Here is a 12,833-nt window from a genome sequence, read left to right as displayed (position 1 = left end):
AAGCTCTTATGTGGTCTCTCCTCTCCTCATGTGCCGCACAGTAATGGTGCCTTGCCTCTCTGGTGGGTACACCCTCAGTTGCCACAGTCCAGCCTCTTCAGGCTGTCTCTGTGCAGCCATCTCCAGTCCTCTCTGTGCACTGGGATAGGACCCAGCTCCTAACGCTACTGACAGACAAGTGTTTCAGGCTGGGGAGTGCAGGGCAGTGGTGCTGACCTTCTGTGCAGGTTGCTCTCCATTTTTCCTTCCACAAACCAGCTGCTGCACTCTGCTTCTAGGCTCCAAAGCACCCCTCCGCCCAGGTTGATCTTCCTGCAGATGAGAAGACTTCCCTGGGTGCGGGAACCATTCCTCCTTCACAGCTCCCTCCCTGGGATGCAGGCCCTGTCCCAATTCCTTCTTTTTCTTTTTCCTCTTTTTGTATCCAGTTACGTGGAGGTTTTCTTGTGTTTTTGGAAGTCTGAGGTCTTCCTTCAGTGTTCAGTAGATGTTCTGTGTGAATTGTTCCACTTGTAGATGTATTTTTAAAAATTTATTTATTTATTTGTTTTTGGCTGTGTTGGGTCTTCATTGCTGCACACAGACTTTCTCTAGTTGTAGTGAGTGGAGGCTACTCTTTGTTGTGGTGCACGAGCTTCTCATTGCAGTGGCTTCTTATTGCAGAACACGGGCTCTAGGTGCTCAGGCTTCTGTAGTTGTGGTTCACAGGCTCTAGAGTGCAGGCTCAGTAGTTATGACACACGGCCTTAGTTGCTCCGCAGCATGGGGGATCTTCCTGGACCAGGGATGGAACCTCTGTCCCCGGCATTGGCAGGCAGAGTCTTATACACTGTGCCACCAGGGAAGCCCTATAGGTATATTTTTAATGTTTTTGTGGGAGAATGTGAGCTCCATATCCTACTGCTTTGCCATCTTGATCCTCTCCCACCCGCACAATTCTTTTTGAGACATGTTCTTCTCTCCACACTTGAATTACAGATACTCGGGTGTGCATCACATTCTTGTGGGACTATGCCTTTTATATTTCTTGAAGTCACCTTTTTCCTCCCATAGAGATGATCTGCAGGGCACCTCTTCAGTTCTTCCAGCGGTCTTAACAAAAAGTCTAATAGCCATGCCCTTGATTTGCTCTTTACTTGATACCCTGGGTGTGGTCTTCTCCCTGAAGCTGTTTTTTAATGACTACAGCTTTTATTTGATAAGGAAGTTTTATTTTCCAATCCTGAAATGTCTGAGCAATTTGTAGTCTCTTTAATTCTGCTTGCAAACAGACCACTTTTTTTCTGAAGTAATCTCTTTCTTGTATAATCTGACCAGGTACAGCTAGAATCAAACATTTTGTACAGTTAACATTTTCCCTCAAATTCTACTCTCCCAACCTTTTATTAGCTCCCCCAAGTTTATTAAATAATTTTTTGTCAGATAATCCTGTGCAACATTTTTACAAAATGTTTTGCCATTACATGAGTCATTATTTTCCTAGTCTTCCTTAATGATTTCCTTGCCGTTTTTACAGCTTCTTATTACAGTTTCCTCACTACCTGCTTCCTGGTTCCAAATCTACTCTTATATATTTTAGGTTTTTACTACTGGAGCACCCCACTTATATCTTAACCATCTTCTGTATCTGTTCACTTTTGCCACAATAATGCCCCTGATTCAGTGGCTTAAAACAAAAATCATTTATTTCTTCTCAGACATCTTGGGAGGAGTTGATAGGCTTAGTTTGGCTCCAAACTGGAATTTGAGTAAAGATCAGGTTTTCTTCCTTGGACCACCAGTATGGTCAGGGCATATTCTTAGCATGATGGTAGAAGCATGGGAAAGTTAAACTGAACAACCACATTTTAAGTCTTTGTATGCAATATAGCTACTAACATCTCAAGGCCAAAAAAAGGCCTATGACTGAGCCCAAAGGCAAAGTTCAAGGAGGTACTCTGCCTCTAGTGGAAGAAAGAACAGTCACATGACAAAGGATGTAGATACTGGAAGAGGTGAAGAACTAGGGTCAGTAATACAGTATACCAAATTTAAACACTAATCAAAAGAAATATGTGAATGCTATATTAAGATCATATAAAGTCATTTTAAAACATTGTTATTAGTTATAAACAGTGACATTTCTTGACAAAATACTTAATTCATCTGGTAGCTAAAATAATTCTAAATAGGTATGTACCTAATAACATAGCCTCAAAATATAGAACACAGAAATTTATAAGACAGAAGGAGAAATATGGAAATTCATTATCACAGTGGGAGATTTTAACACACCATTCTCAATGACTTTTAGAATATGTAGACAAAAATTAATAGAAGGAAAATTTGAACAGCTCAGTTAACAAACTTGATTTATTTATCTTGTATGTAAAACTTCAGAATGCATATGACAGCTACATAATACCCATTATTAAATATTTTTTTAATTGAAGTATAGTTGATTCACAATGTTTTATTAGTTTCAGGTATATAGCAAAGTGACTCAGGTATATATAGATATATATTCTTTTTCAGATACTTTTCTATCATAGGTTATTACAAGATACTGAATATTGGTTTCCTGTGCTATACAGTAGGTCCTTGTTGTTTATCTATTTTATGTATAGTAGTGTCTATCTGTTAATTCCAAACTCCTAATTTATCCCTCTCACTCCCTTTCTCCTTTGGTAACCATAAGTTTGTTTTCTATTTCTGTGAGTCTATTTCTGTTTTGTAAATAAGTTCATTTGTATATTTTTTTAGATTCTACATATAAGTGATATCATATGGTATTTGTATTCCTCTGTCTGACTTATAATGCCTGTTATTTTTAAGTGCACACAGAATAATTTGTAGTCCCGTCACACAGATGTTATCAAAAAATGTCAAAATATTGAAACAGTACAGTATTAGATCACTATGGAATTAGACTAGAAAAGAGTATCATAAAGGTAATTTTAAAAGTCTCATGTATTTGGAGATTTTAAAATATACTGTTAAATATCCCATGTCTCAAGGGAAAAAAATCACAGTGGAAAAATAGAGAATATTTTAAAATAAATAATAATGAAAATATTACATATCAAAAATTGTAAGAGTATAGCTAAAGCATTCTTAGAAGGAAAATTTTGGCTTTAGATGCATATATTAGAAAAAGAAAAACTGAAAACTCACGATCTAAGCATCCATCTGAAGAAGGTAAAAACAAGAACAAATTAAAACCAAAAGAAGTTAGAAGAAAAAAATAAAGATAATGAACAAACATTCAACAAATCAACAAAGGCAAAAGTTGTTTCTTGATATAATTAAAATTGATGTTTATTCCCAGGCAAGACTCATCATAAACTCATTGTGGTTTTGAAAAAGGCATAACTAATCAAATTCAGGAACTAAAAAATGAGGAACCTTACTATATATCCTAATTCACTATTTGGCAACCTATAGTAATATTAACAGTGTTCTGTTTGTGACATCACTTTTCAGTGCATAAATAATCTATAATGCTCATGTATATAATATAGAAAAAAAGATACCAAAATAAAAATATAGTCCCACCACTTAGGAAAAAGTGTTTTCAATCCTAGATGCACATTGGAATCACCTAGAATGCATAATTTAAATATCAACACCTGGGCCCCTTAGAAGACCAATTAAATCAGAATTTCTAATTGTGTCCCTACATCAGTTTATTTGTTAAATTCCCCTGTTGATTTTAATATGCAGTCACATTTGTGAACAACTGATATAGAAAATGATAACATTTTGATGTCCTTTCAGTCATCTTGCTTACATAGACATACACTATGGAATTTTTATATAAATAGGTTCTTACTAAGCATACAACTTTGAAGCCTTTTAAAGTTTAAAATCTAAATCATTTAGATTTACCAACATGTCATAAATATCTTTCCATACCAGTGAATATATTTCTACCACTGCATTTTTAATAGTTATATAATATTCCATTATATGGATTTATTATCACTTATGTAACTAATCCACAATTATTGGGCACTTAAATATTCAATAGTATAAACACAGTGCTAAGAGAGTATCCTTATAAAAGTGCTTTTCACACATCTATAAAAAGCACTCGTTAAAAAATCATTTATTCAAGTACTTTCAAACTAGTATAATGCAAATAGTTTGTGACAGTTGGTAACTAAATTTTCATCTTAGATGCTCACCCAGGCATCATGTAGGTTATTTATGTTGAAAGAGATGTAGTAATATCTTTATCTTACTAACTATATCATCCATAACCCAGCGCCTGATATACAGGAGGCACACAAAAATATTTGTTGAACAAGTGAATAAATTTAATTCCTTGGAATTACCTCGAATTCCTAGAGTATGTGGACCAGTCACATTCAAAAGAAAGATAACTTGGGAGCAAATCCAGTATGCAATGCCAAACTTGGAATCTGTGACCTAAAATCTTTTACTTTCTAATTAATAATTAAGAAACAAAATAGTTATTGAGATCTTTGCTTAGTTAACCATGACACTTTAAGTATGGCCATTTCAGCATGTACATTTTAAGCTACCATTTATTGAATGTTTTATATCCATTATCTTATTTAATCTTCCCAACCACCCTGTATAGTGAATACCATTATTATCTTCATTTGAAAGGCGACGTTCAGAGAGGTGAGGTGATATGCTTAAGGTCACAGAACCAGCAAAATTCAGAACAAGGAATTCATCTCTGGTTTGTCTGGCAGGAAAAAGAAGTACTCTTCTTTTTTTTTTTTTTTTTTTTTTTGTGGTATGCGGGCCTCTCACTGCTGTGGCCTCTCCCGTTGCGGAGCACAGGCTCCGGACGCGCAGGCCTAGCGGCCATGGCTCACGGGCTTAGTTGCTCCGCAGCATGTGGGATCTTCCCGGACCAGGGCACGAACCCGTGACCCCTGCATCGGCAGGCGGATTCTCAACCACTGCGCCACCAGGGAAGCCCAGTACTCTTCTTTTTAAACACTGTACCTCCTAGGTATTTTGGCTTTCTGATGCATTGGAGTATAATAATTTTTGGTGTTGCAATAAAAAATAACATCCTTACAACACTAATACATGATGACGGAGAAATATTAGAAAATTCAGTTAAGCAAAAAGAATACAAATTATACCTAAACTAATTCTTTTATCCTTTGGGGGAGCAGTACTTTTTATCAATCTGAAAGAAGTACTTCACACTTGTGAAATTATTACATTCCTCTTCATTCATTTTTGTTCACTGTCTATAATCTTACTTTGAAATTTGGGTACTTGACATGCATGGAAGAAGCAGGACAGCATATATATTTTAAACTGACCATTGGCTGTTTCTTTCCCAAGCATTCATTCATTGATAATTCAATCATGGATTTTTATTACACTCCTGTTTTGTTCCATACATTCTGCTACCTTTTGAGAATACAACAGTGATCAAAAACAGACATGGTCCCTGCTCTCATGGAACTCTCAGTGGATATGAAGTGTGTGACATGAATTAAAAATGACATAAATAAAAGTAAACCTGCAACTGTAATAAGCACTATGCAAGAGAAGGATGTGAGTTTGTAAGAAGAGAATTTGACCTAGTCAGAAAAGGCTTTCTTGATGAAATAAGTAAGCTGATATTTGAAGGAAAGGTAAAGTAAGGAAGGAGGAGCCTTCCAAGGAAAGGTAATAATATTTGCAAAGCCCTGAGAAAAAGGAAACCTGGAAAATGAGGAATACAGAAAGAAAACTGGCATGGCTAAGGATACAGAAAGCAGCTGGAGACTGTTATATAAGATGTGGCTGGAGAGGAAGGTAGGACTTTCTAAGCTATGCAGAGGTCCTGAGGCAGGATCATACCTGGTATACTGAAAGATCAGCAAGGATTCCAGCATGGCTAGGGCAGCATAAACAAGGATGGTAGAAAATGAGACTAGAGAAGTCAACAAGGTGCCAGATAGTCTTGTAATGCTGCTCAATAGCAGTTTCTGCAGTGATAGAAATGTTCTGTATCTGCTGTCCACTGATAGTCACTATTCACTTGAAATTGAGCACTCAAAGTATAGCTAGTACAATTGAGGAACTCAGTGCTTAGTTTAATTTAATTTTAATTTTAATAGCTTCTAGCTGCAATGATGTCCAGTATAGTGGCTGTTGAACACTGGAAGTGTGGCTAATGTAGCTGGAGAACTTAATTTTAAATTAAATTAAATTAAATTGAAATAGTCATGTGTGGCTACCATATTGTATAGTGCAGCTAAAGCCTTCTGGACTTTGGCTTTTACTCTGAACTAAATTTAAATTGCCAGAGGCCTATAGCCAAATTTGTATTTTGTTTTACTTTTAAGCAAAGTAATGAAGTTTTCTTTTTTGATAAGATAAATGAGAAGTGAAGATATATGAAAACCTAAAGAAATACATCATTTCCTTGACTCTCATTTTAAATTGATATCTTGAGATGTATTGTACCTCAGAAGGTGAAATTTACATAATTAGAGCATATCTAACTTTTTCTTTCCTGCCTCAGCTTAAATGTCTCATTTTCATTAAAGCCATCCCTGACCCCCTGCCGATAAGGTAGGTCCTCCCAGTTAACATTCTCATAGAGTACTGCTCTTCCTCTTCATATCTTGCCATATGTTAATCTATGTAGATATCTGTATAACTATTTAATATCTTTACCACAACTCCTAACCACATATAAGTTTATTATTTAGGGCAGGAACCGTATCTTATTCACACTGATTCCACAGCACATAGAATCATAGTAGGCCCTTAATGAATATTTGATAAGTGAATAAATGAATAAAGAAATGGATAACTGTTCAGCAGTCTCTTCTCTACTAAACTGATCCATCTGCTTATTTATCCATACTATCACCCCCACCTCTGGCCGTGTAGTGTTAGGGACTCCCCTTAACTGTTTATTCATCCCATTTGCTTAAAACTATCAATAAGTGTAAGTCTCAATACTATCCTAATCCATTAAGCAGTCTTTATTGAGAGACCTTTTCCTACCCAATAATAAGGAATTTAACCATCTTAGAGTAAGACCCAAAAGAATTCGTAAAAAGGTAGCTTGGTGACCTCTGTAGCTCAGAACTGAATTACTCTACAGTAATAACCCACTGCCTGTCCCTCAGCTTTCATATAAATGATAAGAGTCTACTTTATTTTAAATGAATTGCCCGTTTTGAGACAGAGTAGTAATGTATATGACGAATGGCAGTTGTCTCATGGCATTTCGCTTAGCTAGCTTTACACAATTCCATCATCCTTAGGTTACTTAAGGATGTATATGCCCTTATGTTGAGTTTGTCTTTTGGATTCAGTCTTACCAAGAACCCTCAGTTCTAGTTCTGCAGCACCTGACACTGACTTTCAGTTACTTTGGTCCGCAGTGGGACTGTTTTCTCTACTATATAAGAGAGTTGGAGGACTGTTGGAATGTCTTAGTATAACTTCTGAACTGTACTAAGAAATAGAAACTTACCATCGAGCTATTTCCTCTCATGAAACATACAGTGATACTTAGGCCTGAAGTGAGCATCCAGTGACTTGGGTTTCATTCTTAGCCTTCCTCCAACTCAGTGTGTCACCTTCAATGTACTTAATCACTCTGTTCTTCAACCTAGAACCTGCAAAGAGAATCTGTCCCGATCCCTACCTTTCACAGTGATATTAGAAATAATAAAATAATTCACCTCTGTGAAGCACACTAAAATCCTACAAAACCAATTCTATGCAAAGATTGTTAAATGTGTATGTATAGGATTGCTGGTGTTTCGAGCCAGGAAAAACAGTATCACCTGTTCAGGTCACCACCACAGGAGGCCTCTTAAAAACAGGTTGACTCAGCCATGTGATGACTTATGATTTTTATTGACACATAGTTCTCTTTTACTGCCAAAAGAAAAACCGTGAGTCTGGAAGGAAGAATTAAAAGTAGTAGCTTCTTAGGAAATTAGTGCTGCAATGAACTATGTCAGTTTGTTCTTTAAGCAGGTCTGGCAATTACCCTGGAATTCTAGGCCTTCATATTTTTTCCAAGTGTTTTTCTTTATGCTTCCTCATTCCTGATGAAAGAAATGAAATAGTTAAGAGAAAAGCTACAGGTTGTTCTGAAAAGACACCAAGTTTCTCAGAGAAGTGGTTATCTTTGGTGATACTCTGACCAGCAGTGCTGAGAGTCACACTGGTCCAGTGAGTAAAGCATGGCTTTTTTGAGTCATAATACACTGTACCTTTTCTATTTCCATTGCTGCTTCCAGGATTTATCTCCTGCCCTGGCAAATCATAACACACACACACACACACACACACACACACACACACACACACACACCCCATCCCTGTCCAGTGCACCCAGTGGTGGGGGGAGGGGGCAAAAAAGACAAAGTCATTTATATAATGTGTCTCCCTGCTGAGCCCCTAATGGCCGAAGCTTTTGTTCTGCATTCAGTGGCTGCAGTGTGATGGGCAGGAAGCCGCAGTCTCCCTTTGTTCCATGGCCTTATTCAGCAATTTAGATCCATCATAAAAATCAAATATGCATGTTGCAATCGCCTTGCCTACAGCAGCTTCAATTTTCACCTTTCTTTAATTTGAACTCCACAGGGGAAAAAAGAGGAGGAAGGGAGAAAGGGAGAATGTGGTCGGGGGGATGGGGGGGGGATTTTTCTGTGTTTTTGCTTAGTGGACTGTGAAAATAGGCAGTAATGAAAAAATATATTTTTAATCTCATAGATGTATCCCTTCAAAACAGCACATACCACCAAACCAGGCTGGTAGAATCCCTTCTGAAAATGCCCTCAAACCATACCAGTTAGCTAAGGCTCCAAAACTGGATGTGAAATGATGGGAAAAGAGAAAAGCATGAGAGTATTACAAAAGAGTAGAAACAGGCAGACTGTCTTTCAGGCTTGAGGAGTCATCCTTTTCAGAGAGGTGACACTACACCACTTCTAATTATGGCCAAAAAGAATGTTTTATGTTCAGCTGACAGTCTTGAGTTTCTTCTGTAAAAGAAATGATTTGGGGAAAGGGTTCATAGAGGGAGTGAGAAAGAGATTACATTTAAAGATATATTTCCTCTCCAAATAAAAATGAACACATTGACAGAGTTGTTTTTGTCCACTTATTGATTTGCACACTATATTTAAAAATTTCCTAGAACTTCAAAGGATGTGCTCCCTGGGGTTCAAATAAATTTGCATCAGCAGCTTTGATATTGATTATTCAGAAAAATACAGAAACCTTTTACCTATTTCATTATAAGCAATGGCTTTACAGAGGGGTTCGTGCCCTAATATAAACAATATGGCCAATATTTATTCGATTTATTACAAAAATGAAAGATCTGAAGAACTGTGCCTCTTTATGCCTGGTTTCACTTACAATATAGATTTTTGAAGGCTCAAGCTAAAGTTGAAGCCGACCAGTTTCAAGATTCTTTGCCTGTTCTTATAAACGGAGCTTTTTAGGGTAATTCCAGGGAGATTTGCTGGAGGCAACATTAGACAGACACTGAACATAACATAGCATGGATGCACACTAAAAGAGTGATCTTGGGGATCATTCAAGGTTGAAAAGCCTTTGATTGTCTTGAGTGGAGCTTCTTCTGGAAGATGTACTGAATGAGTCTGGGGTCAAAACCAATTTCACAAGTTTGATCCAGTTGTAATATGGAAATCTACCAGATTCTGCTATGACTAATTAGAGATGTGTAAAGACGGTTTCTCTTTCCCAACATTATTGATTTTCCTTTCAAACCCCCCCAGTTTCACAGAGAAAACCTCTAGCATTTAAAAGTGTTCAATTTACTACAGTTCACTGATGCATGTAATCTTTGCTAACTGCATCCCATATTCTCTGAACTTGGTTTTTCAGGCCCTCTTATGTTCTGGGTGTGTTTTAGATTTACTTCAGGTTTTAATTGAAATCAAAGATGCACCCAGGACACATGAGCACTGAGAGGATAAATTTAATATGGAATTTTTTTTAGTTGTAATTTTTCTCTTCTCTCCATTGGAAATACGGGGAATTATCCATGCCCATAAAAAAGTGTAATTTTAAAAAGTGGATTCTACACAATTTAAGCTTACATATGAGTCAAGGGATTTATGTCTCCAATCTTATCTGGCCTGGAAAAAGTGAAAAAATTAAGATGGCTAACAGTACTTGGAATTTAAAACATTGGAGAAAAATCTGTGATTGAATAGCATAACTCAGGCAAAAGCCATGGCTCTATGTCACCTCAACTCTTCTCTCCCCATCCCATCTTTTAACACTGCCCCATATCTTTTAGAATACTGTGAACAGATATCATACCCTGTAACTTTTCATTAAAGTCCGGGTCATATGCTGGCATTTTATGTTTTCAACTTCTCTCATGAGGAAAGATGCTAGATAGATGTATCAGATGATAAACATTGCATATTGGAGAGTGAAGCCTTTTCTCTTTGAATTTAAGATAATTTAATTTATAAGGTATATCTTTAATTGAACATTTTCCTCTCCTCTTTCATATGGGAACTTTTTTTGGTCCTTAGCTCTCTCTCCTTAAGAAATAAATTGTAGAAGGCACAGAGGTAAAAATTGTTTGACTAGGACTTCCCTGGTGGCGTAGTGGTTGAAAGTCTGCCTGCCGATGCAGGAGACACGGGTTCGTGCCCCGGTCCGGGAAGATCCCACATGCCGCGGAGCGGCTGGGCCCGTGAGCCATGGCTGCTGGGCCTGCGCGTCTGGAGCCTATGCTCCGCAACGCGAGAGGCCACAACAGTGAGAGAGAGGCCCGTGTACCACACACACACACAAAAAAAAAATTGTTTGACTATTTTCTTGACCAGTGTTCCTTTTCAGGGCACCTGGTTTACATTTCAGGTCATTCCAACTACGAACATTATTCTTACCTATGCTTTATACATAAATATTAGATTTCTTTTCCCTCAAAATTTGAGAGTCCTCAGAGTCCCTCTTTCCCCTCGGTATTAAATCCATGTTGAACTAATGACAAGTCTCAATATATACAGTCTGTGTGTGTGTGTATATATATATATATATATATATGTATATATAGAGAGATTTTATATAGATAGTCTGTATATAGAGCCTGTCTCTATATATACAGTCATGTAGAAGTTGAGGATACAGCCTCCAGAATTATACATTCTCTGTTCCAATTCTTTTCCATCCTTGACCAGCTCTATGACCTTGGGAAATTTAGGCCTTAGTGTCTTCATTTGTAAAATGAGTATATGAAGATAATAGCACCTAATTCATAGGATGGTGAGAATTAAGAGATTCTGTAAAATGTTGTTTCAGGTTAGGTTCCTAGGGAAGCAAACACTCAGGTCAAATTTAACATTCAGGATGTTTATTATTTATTAGGAAGTGCATTTTGGATCAACACCTGTGGGAAATGAGCTGTACTGCATCCCAACAGAGACCTCAGCCAACGCCATAGGTAAGTTTTTACAGTGAGAGCTGACAATTGAGGGCTGTCTTCTTTTTGGACTCCCATCAACTGGTGAAATAAGTCCTTCATTCCTGAGGGGGATCTGGGTGGCATGTTACAATGGCTACCAGATGTATTTAGTAAGTGTTCAAGAAATATTAGTTATATAGTATTAACAGTGTATATTTACCTACTAGACCATTCTTATTTTTCATGATCCCAAACAGTTGCTCCCATTATATATTTTAATTACAAGAGGCAGTATAGTGTTGTGGGAAGAGCATAGCTCTGGAACTGGACTTCTGGGTTTGAGTCCCATTTCCCCAACTCTTTGAATAGTGCCAGGCATGTGATATACTCTCTTGTGCTTATTGTTATTAGTATTTTCTTTATTCTCTTAAGTTAGACATGTAGGTACTTTGGAATCAGAGAATTCTTGGTAAAAAACCCAGCTGTATCACTTACCAGCTGTTTTGATCATGGGCATGTTATTTAATATGATACTCAGTTTTCACATCTATAAAGTAGAAATAATGATGTCCTTCATAAAACGCACCAAGAATATGAAGGAATTATGAGCCTGTGTTTCAGTTCCTTATCCGAAATACGGGAATATCTTACCCTTGGGATATTGTGAAGATTATATGAGCTCATATATGAAAGGCACGTGGAATGATGCCTGACACAAGGTACACGTTCACTTAAGTGTTAGGTATACGACAACTGTATAAAGCCCTCTACATAGTGCCTTGCATATGATAAGCACTCAGATATTATTTTTGAAGTCTGTCAAGGATGTTTTCTTCTCTCCTTTTAGCCTTTATTTTCTATTTCATCTGGCCTGCTGTTCCTTTCTTTTTGAGCATTCCTTTCCTCTTCCCTCACTTCCTTAAGGTTTTTGGATGTTATATGTGGGTCAACATTAAACCATATCCTCTAACAACTTTAAAAAATTAAATTTTTTTGATTCTTGAGGCAATAAAGCTAATGAGTGATTAAACATTATCTTCAGGTACAGGAAGGCTCTTGTTACAGAAAGGATGGTTGCCCGTTCCTGTACATCTTCAGGACAGGAGAAGAGAAATAGACTTAAATGTTGCATAAATGCAATATGGATGAACAAAGAGAATGATAGAATCTCCAACCCTAAGAGAGGCTAGACACAAAGAATATTCTTAATTTACCTAGAATAGCTGTGTACATGTGTTCCCAAAGAAAAGAGAAGATTATTTTTTTCTATGCATAATGAAAAGGTTATTTTTGTAATTTTTAATTTAATTTTTATTTCATATTGGAGTATAGTTGATTTACAATGTTGTGTTAGTTACTAGTGTACAGCAAAGTGATTCAGTTATACATATACATATATACATTCTTTTTCAGATTCTTTTCCCATATAAGTTATTACAGAATATTGAGT

The 12,833-nt window shown here is 36.9% G+C and overlaps 1 long non-coding RNA gene across 10 annotated transcripts in view; it reads left to right on the top strand.

Moving 5' to 3' along the window:
• LOC131744416 (uncharacterized) overlaps nucleotides 1-12,833 on the top strand; it is a 198,617-nt gene that overhangs the window by 54,519 nt on the left and 131,265 nt on the right. For all 10 annotated transcript variants that reach the window (XR_010837967.1, XR_010837966.1, XR_010837962.1 and 7 more), the window contains exon 2: nucleotides 11,347-11,422. This is a non-coding gene — a long non-coding RNA (uncharacterized lncRNA). The remainder of the gene's footprint in view (nucleotides 1-11,346; nucleotides 11,423-12,833) is intronic.

The sequence above is a fragment of the Kogia breviceps genome, chromosome 18, assembly GCF_026419965.1.
Source record: "Kogia breviceps isolate mKogBre1 chromosome 18, mKogBre1 haplotype 1, whole genome shotgun sequence".
In the NCBI taxonomy this organism is placed as follows: Eukaryota; Metazoa; Chordata; class Mammalia; order Artiodactyla; family Physeteridae; genus Kogia; species Kogia breviceps.
The sequence above is the reverse complement of the archived record's forward strand: the minus strand, read 5'-3'. Positions and strand labels throughout refer to the sequence as shown.